Below are 16,191 nucleotides of genomic sequence, written 5' to 3'. Positions count from 1 at the left end.
GAACTCAAGTTTAAAATTAACAACTGTTAACTGAGGTGAAATTCATATAACATAAAATTAACCATTTTTATTTATCTTTTTAAAAGATTTATGATTAGAGAGTGAGTGCGCATGTGTGGGGCAGGGGGAGGGGCAGAGGAAGAGAGAATCTCAAGCAGATTCCCTGCTGAGAGCAGAGCCCAACTCAGAACTCGATCCCATGACCCTGAGATCATGATCTGAGCCAAAATCAAGAGTTGACGCTTAACCAACTGAGCCACCCAGGTGTCCCAAAATTAACCACTTTAAAGTGAACAATTCAATGTCATTTAATACATTAACAATGCTGTACACCATCACCTCCATTTAGTTTCGAGACGTTTTCATCACCCCAAAAAAGAAACCCCCTTAACTCATTAAAAAGTTACTCCTAGCCACTGGCAACTGCTAATCTATTTTTTGTTTCTCTGGATTTATGTATTCTGGGTTTTCATATAAATGGAATCATACATTATATGATCTTTTCTGTCTGGCTTCTTTCACTTAGCATAACATTTCTGAAGTTCATTCATGGTGCAGTATGTTGTATATTTGTTAGTTTTTATAGCCGAATAATATTCCATTGCAAAGACATCTCACAATGTGTTTATCCATCTATCTGGTTAGGGGCATTTGGCTTGCTTCCATAACTCCTTTTTTTTCCATAATATTTTTAGAAGCAATAAATAATATACATGTACATATCAAAAGTGCACTTCGAACATAGGAAAGAGCTAAACTGTCAATAAATACACTTACATTGACCCTGACATTTTCTCCTTTGTGCTGCCAGCAATGGTTGCGGGACATAGTTACGTTACGTACACACACATGTACACACATGTCAAAAGGAAAGGAAGGATTGCTTTTAGACTTGAATAATTTCTTTTCTGCTGAAGTCAACCCTGATTGCTACCTGATTAATATCCAGCCACTCAAAACAGTAGCACAAGAAGTCAAAAAGGTATAGATAACTCACGACACTAGCTATGAAAACTTTATGATATTGAAAGTTTGTATGTTAATGAAATATTATTTTTCAGATCATATATTACTTAGACATTGCCTTCTGGCTATTAAGTTATATGACTTGATATAATTTTTCAGATAAGAAAAGTGACTAAAATGCATTTTTAATACTGATATAGGGCAGTAGTTTTCTTTCTTTTTTTTTTTAAGATTTTATTTATTTGACAAAGAGAGCAGCAGAGGGAGAGGGAGAAACAGACACCCCGCTGAGCAAGGAGCCCAATATGGGGCTTGATCCCAGGACCCTGAGATCATGACCTGAGCTGACAGCAGCCACTTAACCAACTGAGCCACCCAGGCGCCCCTAAGACAGTAGATTTCAAAGTGTAATTCCTGAATCAGCAGCTATAGTATCACTAGGAACTTGGTAAAAATGAAAAACTTAGGTCCTCCCCCAGACCTATGCAATCAGAAAATGTGGGTGGGCATAGCAATCTGTTTTCACAAGCCCTCCAGGTGGTTTTCATCCATGTTAAAGTATGAAAACCACTGATCTAGAATAATAAAAGATCCATTCATTATCCTTAAGACTCTTATCCAACATAGAGAAACTAAAAATCTTTATGAAGATGGCAAAAAGGGACCCACTAAAAATATAAAACCTGTCTGTAGTGGAGGAAAAACAGGTTGTATCATTTTGTTCCAAGAGGTAGTTCTAACATTATCTAGATCAAAAATTAGGATTAATTCTAGATATGTCTCCTGAGGCCAGGGAAACAAAAGCAAAAATAAACTAATGGGGACTACATCAAAATAAAAATATTCTGCATAGCAAAGGAAATAATCAACAAAACTAAAAGATAACCTCTGAATGGGAGAAGATATTTGCAACTGACGTATCTAATAAAGGGTTAGTATCCAAAATATATAAAGAACTGATACAACTCAATACCAAAAAACCAAATAATACAATTAAAAAATGGGCAGAAGACATGAACAGACATTTCTCCAAAGAAGACATGGAGTTGGACAGCCAACAGACACATAAAAAGATGCTCAACATTACTCATCATTAGGGAAATGCAAATGAAAACCACAATATCACTGCACACCTGTCAGGATGCTTAAAATCAAAAACACAAGAAACGAGTGTTGCTGAGGATGTAGAGAAAAAGGAACCCTTGTGCACTGTCAGTGGGAATGCAAACTGGAGCAAGCCACTGTAGAAAACAGTATGGAGGTTCCTCAAAAAATTAAAAGAACAACCGTATGATCCAGTAATCACATTACTGGGTACTTACCCAAGGAATATGAAAAACCTAATTAAAAATGATATAGGCATGCCTATGTTTATAGTAGTATTATTTATAATAGCCAAATTACGGAAGCAGCCCAAGTCTCCGTTGACAGATGAATGGATAAAGATGTGGTATAATGGAATATTATTCAGCCATAAAAAAGAATGAAATCTTGCTATTTGCAACAACATGGGTGGATCTAGAGAGTATAATGTTAAGCAAAATAAGTCAGTCTGAGAAAGACAAATACTATATGATTTCCCTCATATGTGGAATTTAAGAAACAAAACAAAGGGGAAAAAATAGACAAACCAAAAAACTGACCCATAATTATAGAGAACAATCAGGTGGTTACCAGGGAGGAGTTGGGTGGGAGGATGGGTAAAATAGTGAAGGATATTAAGAGTATACTTATCTTGACGAGCTCTGAGTAACATACAGAGTTGCTGAATCACTATATTGTACACTTGAATCACTATATTGTACACCTGAAACTAATATAACACTCTATGTTAACTATAGTGTAATTAAAATAATTTTTACCAAAATTAGTTTGCCTGTAACTATGACATCGGCCCAAACACAGCCATTCTACTATTATTTGGTCCATTTATTGGGCTTTCAAATTATTTCCCATGAAAAGAGGGTTCTGCAGCTAAAATATTTAAAATTAAACCTCAGAAAGGTTGCTCTACTTGTCCAAGGTCATACACCTAATGATTTGAGGAGGCACTAGAATTCCAGTCTACCGTCTCATATCTGCTTACTTGTTTATATTCACCGATGTCATGTTCTATAAATAATGAAACAACTTAAAAAAAAAAAAAAGGTCAAGGAGAATATAACTCAGATTGGGTTAAACTTGGGGGTAAAATGAAATACACAGCACAGGAATCTTGAATTAACTCTGAATCTAGTTCTAAGTTTCTTGACAGCCAAAGCAAAAAGTAAGACATCCAGTTACCTGGATGGGAGAAGTTACCTGGCTTTCATTCTTGAAGAGATGAAAAATAACATTTCTGTATGAGAAACATTTGTTTTTTTTATTATAGATTTTATTTATTTACTTGACAGAGAGAGAGCACAAGCAGGGGGAGCAAAAGGCAGAGGGAGAGGGAGAAGCAGACTCCCCGCTGAGCAGGGAGCGCAATGTGGGCCTCGATCCCAGTTTTGGGATCATGACCTGAGCCAAAGGCAAACGCTTAACCAAATGAGCCAGGCACCCCGAGAAATACTTGGTTCTAAAACATACTTGTCATATGGTGTACAACATATAGAACACTGATTAATATAGAAGACTATGCTGTCTGCAACAACTTCTAAATAGGAAGTTCAGTCTATTTATTGTAACACTCTTCAGTAAAAGACTATGGCCTTGATATCGAAACAACTCAGTGAAAGCAAAGCAGATGGGAGTAAAGACCAAGTAAATAGTTCTTTGATGTCTGAGCATAAAACTTGGAGTTTTTAGAGTAAGGATAGACTCTATATTCCTTAAATAATCCTCTATCAATATCAATTCTCTAAAGCAGGGTGAGAAAACAGTTGAAGAGTAGACAATTTCAAGTTGTACTTTTTTTTAATAAAATCTTTTTCTTAAAATTTTATTTTATTATGTTATGTTAGTCACCATACATTACATCATTAGTTTTTGATGTAGTGTTCCATGATTCATTGTTTGCGTATAACACCCAGTGCTCCATTCAATAAGTGCCTTCCTTAATACCCATCATCGGGCTATCCCATCCCCCCACTTCCCTCCCCTCTAAAACCCTCAGTTTGTTTCTCAGGTTGTACTTTTTTCTAAGAGTCTTCTCATTTGGTACATGTTTCATAATACCAGGCCACCCACTCTATTATATAAAGAATAATCAAATTATTTGTCATGGGAATCTGCTTAGTGGTAAAATCTTTATGATTTATATACGGTAAATGTCAATATAAGAAGATATACATTACTGTTCTATAACACAATTTGCTCAAAGAGATTTTCACCAACTATTCTAGGTAGTACTACAATGTACTCAAACTTGTCATTTTTATATGGCTTTATTTATTTTTAAACATAACATTCATCACTACCCAACATTATGTTATACATTCACTTCTTTATTTTATTTGTTCTCTCTGCTATTGGAATGTAGTATCTAGCAGGGCAAGAACATCTGTTTTATTCATTATTGCATCCCTAGAGCAATGCCTGGCATGTAGTTAGAAAAATATTTTAAATATTTTTTGAATGAATGAGTTTACTTAGACTGGAGAGAGGGGTGGAAAAAGAGATGGTATAAAGTTAAAACATATTAATGTGAGAACACTAGGTAGCTGAAGCAAGGGCTGCCACCTATATTTATCTCTCTCCAAGACAGTACAGAACAAGGATGGAAAAATAAATCTACAAAAAAAACATGCCCTCAGCATAACCTGAAGACAAAAAAGAATGCCCAAACATCAAAATAACTACAATTAAAAAGAGAAAAACCACCAAGTTCCATTGTAAGATCTCCTACATTCATGCCCCACCCCCACTCTATCATGAGGCCTTGTGGAGAGCAAAGGTAGTTTGAGAAAACCTCTTGGGTAAAGAGAATTTGGTAACTGGGCTAAAGGTCAAACTAAAACTACTGTCAGAAGGGTGATATCCATCCTAAATATGAAAATATTAAACAGGTATGCAAGTAGATCCGAGGAGGAAATTAAAAGTACACTAACTTTAAAGGGGTGTTCTTTAAAATGCACATTTCCTGAGGAAGAGAAAAAAGGCAAAAAAGAAGCCCCTCTGGCAACTGAGCAATGAGGATGAAAAGAAAGAAAGGGAAATTTTAGGGTTTTGAAAGAGAGCACGAAGTTGGAGAACTCACAATCCCTAACCTATCCCAGGAGAAAAATATACTGAAAACAACTCCTATCCCCACTCCACCAAACAAATCGACTAAAGAATCCGCACTTTGATATACTGATGGAAGAGGGTACTGTGTTTACTAGGAATCATTTAAAGGACCATAATACAGTCTCCCCCCTCCGCCCCCGCCACATACACATAGCCACACTGACCAAGAGAAAGAGTAACAGATAGCTACGAAACGTCAGAAATGAAAATCAATACATATCAACTGAGGAAAACTCCATCAAGGAAAATCAATCTGAGGCAGGAGAAAATAACAAGGCAATACCACAAATGGAATGAAATATAGTCAAACAAGCATTTGAAGATATGAAAACCCATCATGAATCTGAAATTCCAAAATTAAGAACAGAAATAAACAAAACAACAGAAAGAGAGCTGACTGAACTCAGCAAAGAGAAAGGAAGACAAAGATAAAATCAATTCAGAAATGAAGAATAAATTACAGGGTGCCCAAGGAAGAATAAACTCAAATGAAAATTTAATAAGGGACACTGAAGAAAGGCAGGAAACTAAAAGAAAATGAAAATGAGATAACAAGGAGGTAAAAAGAGTCAGAGAAGAATAATGGAGGGCGCCTGGGTGGCTCAGTTGGTTAAGCCACTGCCTTCGGCTCAGGTCATGATCCTGGAGTCCCTGGATCGAGTCCCGCATCGGGCTCCCTGCTCGGCGGGGAGTCTGCTTCTCCCTCTGACCCTCCCCCCTCTCATGTGCTCACTCTCATTCTCTCTCAAATAAATAAATAAAAATCTTTAAAAAAAAAAAAAAAAAAAAAAAAAAAAGAATAATGGAAATAGAAGACAGGGAAAAGAGGAATAACATTCATACTGTTTGAGTACCCCTCCCCGCAAATACAAGGGAACAAAGTTAATATTTAAAACTAATATCCCAAAAAAACTTTTAAAGAATAAGAAAGACTTGAATCTAGACACTGCAAGGGCCCACTGGATACCTGGGAAAATAAACCCATAATGAGCAACCTGTAGCTGTATCAGAGTGAAACTATTATATTTCAAGAATAAAAACCAGACCTCCAGGTACAACAGTCAAATAATTTATAAAGGCAAAATAATTTGACTGGTTTTAGACTTTTCAAAACCAACATATGAAACAAGGCAACAACTGAGCAGCAAATTTTTTAAAAATTCAAAGGAAGAGTAAACCAAAGATTTTTATATCCAGACAAGTTTTCCATTAAATATAAAGACTAGAAAAACAGATTTCAATACATAGAACTTAGGTAATTCTGTGCCCATGAGTTGTTTTGAGGAATCTGTTAGAGGAGGAGTTTTGAAATGATGGTAAACATTTAAAAATATATACATGTACATCTATGACTAAAATAAAAATAGAGGTAAGGGTAAAGGAGTAAGGTACAAATTTTATATGTTAGGAAAAGAAGATTATATAGTACAAATTTTATTTGTTAGGACAAAAAGATAATAACGTAAGTAAATGTAACTAAAAATGATACAGAAGGAAACAGAATAAAATAAAGGGCTGTTATATACACAATAGATGAGAGTTAAAGCATACCAACCCAAACAGACAAACCAGACAGTAAAAGGTTAAGTAAAATAACAGGGGACTTAGAAAAGATCATTTAAAAAGATGTAAGTAGGGGTGTCTGAGTCTGCCTTTGGGTCAGGTCATGAACCCAGGGTCCTGGGATCGAGCCCCACATTGGGCTCCCTGCTCAGTGGGGAATCTGCTTCTCCCTCTCCCTTTGCCCCTCCTCTCTACTTGTTCTCTCTCTCTCTTTTTCTTTCTTTCTCAAATAAGCAAATCTTTTTAAAAAATGTTTAAGTATAAAGGTAACCACTAAAACAAAAATATAAATATAAACCTCTTCCTAATAAACACAGACCACTTCTTTAAAATTTAAAAACAAAATCATGTTTTTCACAGGCAAACTTGATGAGTGAACTGAGAACATTCAAAAAGTCATTTCTCTTGTCTTTAAGAAGGGCTGTATTTGCTCAATGAGCAACAAAAACCAGTTTCTGGCAAATAGTAGGTGTAATAAACGTATAAGAAATGAGATGAATCTTCATTTTTGGCCATATGTTGGCAGTATGCTATTTTTATTTAGAAATGCTGCTAAAAGAAATGCCACACTTTTGCTCTAATCAAATAGAATATTAGCTATCTCAGACCATAAAACTATTGATTCTTTTTTTTTTAAAGATTTTATTTATTTGACAGAGAGAAAGAGAGAGCGAGAGAGGGAACACAAGCAGAAGGAGTGGGAGAGGGAGAAGCAGGTTTCCTACAGAGCAGGAAGCCCAATGCGGGGCTTGATCCCAGGACCCTGGGATCATGACCTGAGCCGAAGGCAGATGCTTAATGACTGAGCCACCCAGGTGCTCCAATATTATTGATTCTTAAATACTTATTTAAATGGATTAGATTATTTAAAAGTCAGAGATTAAGGAAAACTTCATTTATTATAATTATTTCTAACTACTGATAGATCTTAATGAGAAATAATTAAAAGATGTAGAGCTGGTTTTAAGATAGCATTTCTGATGCCGGAGTATAGATATTTCTACACATTCTCTTCTCAAGAATCACCTCAAAATAACACAGAGAATGAGAAACTAAAACAAAACTCCTTTATAAACAAAACTAGAAGACACTGACAATCATGGATTTTAATATCTGACAGCAGAAAGTTCATGGAGAAGCGGTGACAAGATTTGCAGAGTAAAAGACACTGAAGTACAAATTCCAACAAGAAACAAGCTTATTCACCCAAATAACCTTGGGAAGTTCAGAAAACGAAAGTGTCAGGTATCTACTGGGGCTGAAAATTAGGGAAGATGATTAAGAGTAAACTTTCAGATTTCCATTCACACCCCATAGAGCCAGACAAATATCCTTCCCTTACCTCTGCAAGAAAATGGAAAGAAGGTAGGCTAGGAAAGCACTGGAAAAGTTTCAAGCTCAGGAACTCCAAGCATAAAGGAAAACACAGTTCAAGACCAAGTGCTGAAAATAGGCCGGCATGGTTATGTGAAAATCTATATACCAAATAGCCCTTCAAACCCTTTTCCTGACTAGTATTCTGGCTTAAGTTCAGTTAAGCAGAATATTGGAGGATCCCATCTTCTCTGGAGAAACTAAATAGCCCTGAAGAAGACTTTCAAATGATCTCTCCTATGAAAAAGCTGTCTTTTATTCAAATGCCCCAAGAAGTTCAAAAAAGCCTCATTTTGTGCAAGTCTAATCAGGTATTCATTCAGTGTATCACTCCAAAATATAAACAATCAGCATTACCAGATATTTGAGAGAGTCTCTAACAAAAAGTGAAAATACAAAAAAGGGAATTCCAATAAGACAGAAAAACAGAAAAAGATCAAGTGAAAAATAAGAAAAATAGAGGATCAATCCAAGAAATCAAATTTCTAATGAAAGTTCCAAAAGGAAAGGACAAAAAGTTGGATGAAAACTAGAAAAGAATGACATTAAAAAATTCTCCAGAACTTCCTTATTGTCTAGATTTATAGGAACCAATAGTTAACACAACAAATGAAAAGACCATTATTATTGGTCAGGAAAATTTAGAAAACCAGAGATAAAGACTGTAAATGCTTTTAGAAAAAAAAAATCAGGTCACACACAAAGGTTAGCAAAAAAAGACTTCTCAAAAGCAACATCTGAGGTTAGAATATAATACAGCAATTATTGCACAGTTTAAATGGATTTTTCTTCTTAGAATTCCATATGCAGCGAAACTATTAACCTAGAGTGAGAATAAATGATGGTGATATTTTGAAATATTTAGGTCTCTAAATATTTATCTCTCTTGTATTCTCTCTCAGAAAGTTAACAGAGGATGTGTACCTTCAAAATAAGAATTTAACTAAGGAAGAATCCATGGAATTCTAGAAACCAAGTATTTAACACAGATCAGAGATGAAGGGAATTTCAGGATGATAGTGAAAAAAGGCATTGTATGATCTTTATCTCAAATTAAAGCCATCAAGACTTTTATAAATAGCTTAAGTAGTAATAACAGATTTTTTCTTGTGTCCATTTTAAGCTGATACAGTATTTAATATTTAATTGACGAATGCTTGCATATTATCAAATCTTACTATTAGAATTTTATAGGGTCATTATTTTGGGTGACTCAATGTATCACATTTTTGAAATTAAAAGATGACATTCCATTCCACTGAGAAATACATAATTCTTCTTATAAATAAAAGATAAAAATTAAAATAATCACAGATGTACAGATACAAATCTAATCTAAGACCTGATACATGAGTGTGTACAACACTATTTCTACCCTGAGTTGCAATCTGTGAGTTACTAAGAGAAAATCAATGGAAGTTTCAAGCAAAAGAAGTTTTGGGATCATCTTCTTGAATCCCACCACCAGGAGAAAACTAAGACAAACATCAACCAACTGAAAAGAACTGTGTTATTAGGCAGAGATGAAAGGTATTGAAATCTTTGGCCTTTTGGATTATTTTGAATAGGAGACTGAAGCTGAAATACTGGATCAAAGATTTATTTTTCTCTAGCATTATGGAAATAACCATAACCATTAAAGCTTAAGTTAGGCTCTGAAGCTTTGTTCTAACTGTGGCAACGTATTCTAGAGATCATATGCTGCATTGGGATATAATATGGTACCATCTAGATATAAAGAATGTAAAAAGACAAAAGACTACATTTTCAAGTGCAATTTTCCTCTGTATAATTAAATTTGTGGCTGTTGGTAAATCCCCGGCAATATTTTGTGGGTTAACATAGTTCTATGTTATCATTAATTACATAATATATACCATATGTTGAACCTATTTAGAGTTAGTATTTAAGTATCTTTACAGAAACACACTGATAAAATCAATATTGCAATGAATGCATAAAGAAGTTTTTATTTCCTCAAACATTTTTATCTAATTTGGAAAATCTCTTCTAAAACATTTAAAACATGCTAATTTTTTTACTTATTGAAATACTTCCCAAATTGAGAATAAGGAAAAGAAGAAATTTGAAAAGAAAGAATAAAGGGAAGGAATTTTAAGTATATAGATTATGACTGGCAAAATGATTCATTTTCAGAACTATTGGTTAAATGCTCTAATACTTTCAAAAATATGGGTTCAAATATTATTATATTAAGTAAAAAATGATGTGGGCTATTTGTGATTTAACAAACTTATAAAACTCAAATCATTTTACATGATTTTATAGAATTTCTTAAAAAAGCATTTCAAATCCCACTGTATTATTCCTACTTACACAAGACTTTTCTCTACCTGACATTTGGTGGTTTCAGTAAATTAGATATAATAATGTGTCTTAGGTCTAAAAAAATTCTGTGCATTCCATTTTAACTGGATAAAATGGAAATTGGTTTAATTCTGTGAGTTAGCATTTAGTAGTTATACACAGAACTTAGGTTGATCCATCACACTGTGATCCAACTGGAACGTAATCAGAAAATTATCCCATCCTGCTCTGAGTCTGGCACAGTTCATAGCAGCATTTTTAGAACCAGATATATCCCTATTTCAAAAAATGCTATCAAAAACACTGTGTGGAGGGAAATGATTTCATAACATCAGAATTTAATTCAAATTTAAACATTCCAAAGATTTTTTCTCATATATGTACACACACACACACACACACACTTACACATACACAGTCTAGTCCACTGAATATACAACATATACTAAAGGTATCTGCACTCTTCCTCAAGTCATTATCTCAGCTGGGAATAAGTCTCCTTTCCTCACTGCTCTAATCTCTACCCAAAATTGATAACCTTCCTTTACTGATACAAATTTGCTGAATTTATCTGAGTAGTATTTTTTTATGCTTATCATACAAGCTTTTTCCTAAGTATATTCTAATGTGTCTTTTGACCTGAAATCTACCTTTTATATTGTAGAACTCAATATGATTGAAAAGATGATAAAGCATATAAACAAAGTGTTCTTTTTCATTTTATTTTTATATTTTTAGAGAAAAAGAGGGAGAGAGGAAGGAGGGGCAGAGGGAGAGGGAGAGAGAGAATCCCAAGCAGGCTCCATGCCCAGCATGAGCCTAATGCAGGACTCGATCTCACAACCCTGAGACCATGACCCAAGCCGAAATCAAGAGTTGGATGCCCAACTGACTGAGCCACCCAAGTGCCCCACATATAAGCAAAGTGTTCTATATGAACTTTCTTACTATAAAATGTGTAATTATCTTCTCTGTGATTCAAACTATGACATTGTGAACTCAATGGTAGTTCCATCTTACATTGTTACTCAATTAGCAAAGATCCAGGTAATAAAATCAAGAACTGTAACGACAGCAGCAGCTATACTTTTTAGAGTATTATATGTGCCAGGCTCCTTCCTAAGTACTCCAATTATATTAACTCATTTAATCATTACTAAAACCCTAAGAGATAGGTACTATTATTACCCTATTTGATATATTTTGAAATTAAAGTATAATTAACATACAGTGCTATATTTGTTTCAGTTGAACAGTATAATAATTCATCAATTCTATACATTACGAGGTGCTCATTAAGGTAAGTGTGTATGTGTGTGTGTGTGTGTGTGCGTGTATATATATATATATATATATTTTTTTAAGGGAAGTGTACTCTTGATACCCTTTATTTCCACCCCTCCTCACTCCCTCCCCTCTGGTAACCATCAGTTTGTTCTTGGTATTTAAGAGTGTTTTTCTTCTTTGTTTTCCTTTGTTTTGTTTCTTAAATTCACTCATGAGTGAAATCATACAGGATGTATCTCTCATGGACATATTTCACGTAGCACTATAACTCTAGGTCCGTCCATGTTGTTGCAAATGGCAGTATCTCATTCTTTTTTATGGCTGAGTAATATTTCATTATATATATACATATATACACACACACACACACCCCACATCTTCTTTATCCATTTATCTATGGATGGATACTTGAGGTGTTTCCGTATCTTGGCTATTGTAAATAATGTTGCAACACACATAGGGGTGTATATATTGTTTTGAATTAGTCTTTTTGTATTCTTTGGGTAAATATCCAATAGTGTGATTACTGGATCATATGCTGGTTCTGCTTTTAAGTTTTTGAGGAAACTCCATACTGTTTTTGACAGTGGCTGTACCAGTTTGCATTCCCAACAGTGCATGAGGATTCCCTTCTCTCCACATCTTTGCCAAGACTTGTTGTTTCTTGTGTTTTTTATTTTAGCCATTGTTACAAGTGTGAAGTAACATCTCATTGTAGTTTTGATTTGCATTCCCCTGATGATGAGTGATGTTGAGCATCTTTTCATGTGTCTGTTGGCCACCTGTTTATCTTCTTTAAAAAAAGTGCCTATTTAGGTCCTCTGCCCATTTTGGTGTTGAGTTGTATAAGTCTTTATATATAACCACTTATTGAATACATCATTTACAAATATCTTCTACTCAGTAGGTTGTCTTTTTGTTGTGTTGATGGTTTCCTTTGCTGTGCAAAAGGTTTTTCTTTTGGTATAGTTCCAATAGTTTAATTTTGCTTTTATTTCGCTTGCCTGAGGAGACATATCTAGAAAAATGTTTCTACAGCTGGTGTCAAAGAAATCACTGCCTATTTTCTAACCTAATAGATATTATCGGAAAATTTCATCTGAAAGAAATTTTCCTTTCAAGCGCCTAGGAACCTTCTCCAGAACAGATCAAATGTTAGGCCAAAGAACAAGTCTCAATAAATTAAAAAAGACTGAAACCATATCATACATATTTTATGACCACAATGGTATGAAACGAGAAGTCAATTACAAGGAAATATCTGGAAAGAACACAAATACATGGGGGTTAAATAACATACTACTAAACAATGAATGGGTCAACCAAGAAATCAAAGAGAAAATAAACAATACATGGAGACAAATGAAAATGAAAACACAATGGTCCAAAATCTTTGGGATGCAGCTAAAGCTGTTCAAAGAGGGAAGACTAAAGCAATAAAACCCTACCTCAAGAAACAAGAAAAGTGTCAAATAACTTAATCTTACACCTAAAGGATAGAAAAAGAAGAACAAATAAAGTCCAAAGCCAAAAGAAGGAAGAAAATAATAAAGATTAGAGTAGAAATAAATGAAATAGAGACTAAAAACACAACAGAACAGATCAATGAAACCAGGAGCTGGTTCTTTGAAAAGATCAGCAAAATTGATAAACTTTTAGCCAGACTTACTAAAAAAGAGAGAGAGAGAGAAACACAGAGAGAAACAGAGAGAGAACTCAGATAAATAAAATCAGAAATGAAGGAGGAGAAATAACAACCAACACCACAGAAATACAAAGGATTATAAGAGAATATTATGAAAAATTGGGCACCTGGGTGGCTCAGTTGGTTAAGCAACTGCCTTCGGCCCCGGTTCATGATCCTGGAGTCCCGGGATCGAGTCCCGCATCGGGCTCCCTGCTCCGCGAGGAGCCTGCTTCCCCCTCTGACCCTCCCCCCTCTCATGTACTCTCTCTCATTCTCACTCTCTCAAATGAATAAATAAATCTTTAAAAAAAGAAAAAAAGAAAAATTATATCCCATTTGGACAACCTAGAAGAAATGGATAAATTCCTAGAAACATGTAACATCCCAAAGCTGAATCATGAATAGAAAATTTGAACAGACCAATTACTAGCAATGATAATAAAAAAACTCCCAACAAACAAAAGTCCAGGACCAGACAGCTTCACAGGTGAATTCTACAAAACACTTAAAGAAGAGTTAATACCTATTCATGTCAAACTACTCCAAAAAATAGAAGAGGAAGGAAAACTCCAAATTCATTCTACAAGGCCAGCATTACCCTAATACCAAAAACAGATAAAGACACTACAAAAAAAGAAAACTACTGGTCAATATCTTTGATGAGCACAGATGCAAAAATCCTCAACAAAATATTAGCAAGCTGAGTCCAAAAGGACATTAAAAAGAATCATTCACCAATGTCAAGTGGGATTTATTCCATGAATGCAAGCATGGTTCAGTATTTGCAAATCTATCAATATGATACATCACATTAACAAGAGAAAGTATAAATACCACATGATCATTTCTATAGATGCAAAAAGCATTTGACAAATTACAACATCCATTTATGATAAAAACTCTTAGTAAAGTACGTTTAGAGGGAACATACCTCAACATAATAAAGGCCATCTGAGAAAGTAATCTCATTTACAATTACACCAAAAATAATAAAATATCCAGCAATAAACTTAACCAAGGTGGTGAAAGACCTGTAATACAAAAACTGTAAAATACTGATGAAAGAAATTGAAGATGACACAAACAAATGGAAAGATATTCCATGCTCATGGATTGGAAGAACCAATATTGTTAAAATGACCAAGATACCCAAAGCAATCTACAGACTTAATGTAATCCCTATCAAAATCCCAACAGTATTTTTCACAGAACTAGAAAAAATAATATGAAAATTTGTATGAAACCACAAAATACCGTGAGTGGCCAAAGCAAGCTTGAGAAAGAAGAACAAACGTGAAGGTAGCACAATCCCAGATTCCAAGATATAATACAAAGCTAGAATAATCAAAACAGAATGGTACCTGCACAAAAATGACACATAGATCATTATAACAGAATAGAGAGCCCAGAAATAAACCTGTTTACATGGTTAATTAATCCATGATAAAGGAGGCAAGAATATATAATGGGAAAAGATAGTTTACAAATGGTGCTCAGAAAACTGGACAGCTACATGCAAAAGAATGAAATTGGGCCATTTTCTCATACCATACATAAACTCAAAAAAATTAAAGACCTAAATGTGAGGCCTAAAACCATAAAACTAGAAGAATACCCCATTTGATATTTGAGGAATGAGGTCAGATATGGCAAATGATTCATCTAAGATAACACATTTGCTAAGTGGTGGAATCAGGCTATAAATCTGGACAATTTTAGCCTATAAGTCATATTGTTATCTTTTCTAACAACTACTCCTTCCTAAACTGAAGCATAAATTCATACGAGAAAATATTCTTAATAGCAAATAATACCTTTAGCATGTATAAAAATTAGGTTCCACTCAGTTTAATTACTAAAAAATACTATAAAAAAGGGCTTACTATAAAATATTTACACCTAACCCTTTTCTAAACCAAACTGCATTATTTTCAAGAATATTAGTAATTTTGAGAGCTTTTAATTTTTCATCAAGCTATGATAATCAACATTCATAAAACCACTTTAAGAATATAAGGCAACAATCTGAGATGCTTGGATGGACCTGCCTGGAGGATATTACACTAAGTGAAATAAGTTAGGCTGAGAAAGACAAATACCATATGATTTTTACTCATCTGTGGAAACTATAAAAATACAAATGAATAAACAAACAAAAAGCTGAATCAGACCTGTAAATATAGTGGACTAATGGTTGCCAGAGAGGGGTCTGGGTTGATAGGCCAAATAGGTGAAGGGGAGTGGGAGATACAAGCTTCCAGTTATGGAATGATTAAGTCATGGGAATAAAAGGTACAGAACAACGAATAAAGTCAATGACATTGTAATAGTGTTGCATGGTGAAAGATGATATAGCTACACTTGTGAGCAAAATACAGCATAAAGTTGTCAAATCACTATGTTGTACCCCCGAAATGAGTATAACATGGTGTTATAAAAAAAAGAATATAAGGCAACAACAGGGCTCTTCTAAAACTGCAAAACTAATCCTGATTAGGAAGCATTCTGAATAAGGACTTCCACATAGTAAAAAAAAGATCCAATGGCAACCATGACATAGGGCACAACTTGATAAGCTTAAATATAATAAATACTGCATCACAGATTTGTGAAATGTGAATTCTACACTTGATCTTAGCCAAAAGGCCGAGAAGCGATGTGAAATGTGAATTCTTATCAGGAATAAAAAGTGTTTATTGTTCCTGAGAAACGTAATAACAAGGATGCATTATCAAGGGCATAGCCTGTGCTGGCAGGATTACATTTGTTATTTCTAA

The 16,191-nt window shown here is 34.4% G+C and overlaps 1 protein-coding gene and 1 pseudogene across 2 annotated transcripts in view; both read right to left on the bottom strand.

Moving 5' to 3' along the window:
* Positions 1 to 16,191, bottom strand: part of ADK (adenosine kinase) — a 507,044-nt gene that overhangs the window by 174,067 nt on the left and 316,786 nt on the right. The gene's annotated exons all lie outside the window — the stretch shown is intronic.
* LOC123325260 lies at positions 15,947 to 16,072 on the bottom strand (annotated as a pseudogene).

Source organism: Neomonachus schauinslandi, chromosome 6 (genome assembly GCF_002201575.2).
Source record: "Neomonachus schauinslandi chromosome 6, ASM220157v2, whole genome shotgun sequence".
Taxonomy (NCBI): domain Eukaryota; kingdom Metazoa; phylum Chordata; class Mammalia; order Carnivora; family Phocidae; genus Neomonachus; species Neomonachus schauinslandi.
The sequence above is the reverse complement of the archived record's forward strand: the minus strand, read 5'-3'. Positions and strand labels throughout refer to the sequence as shown.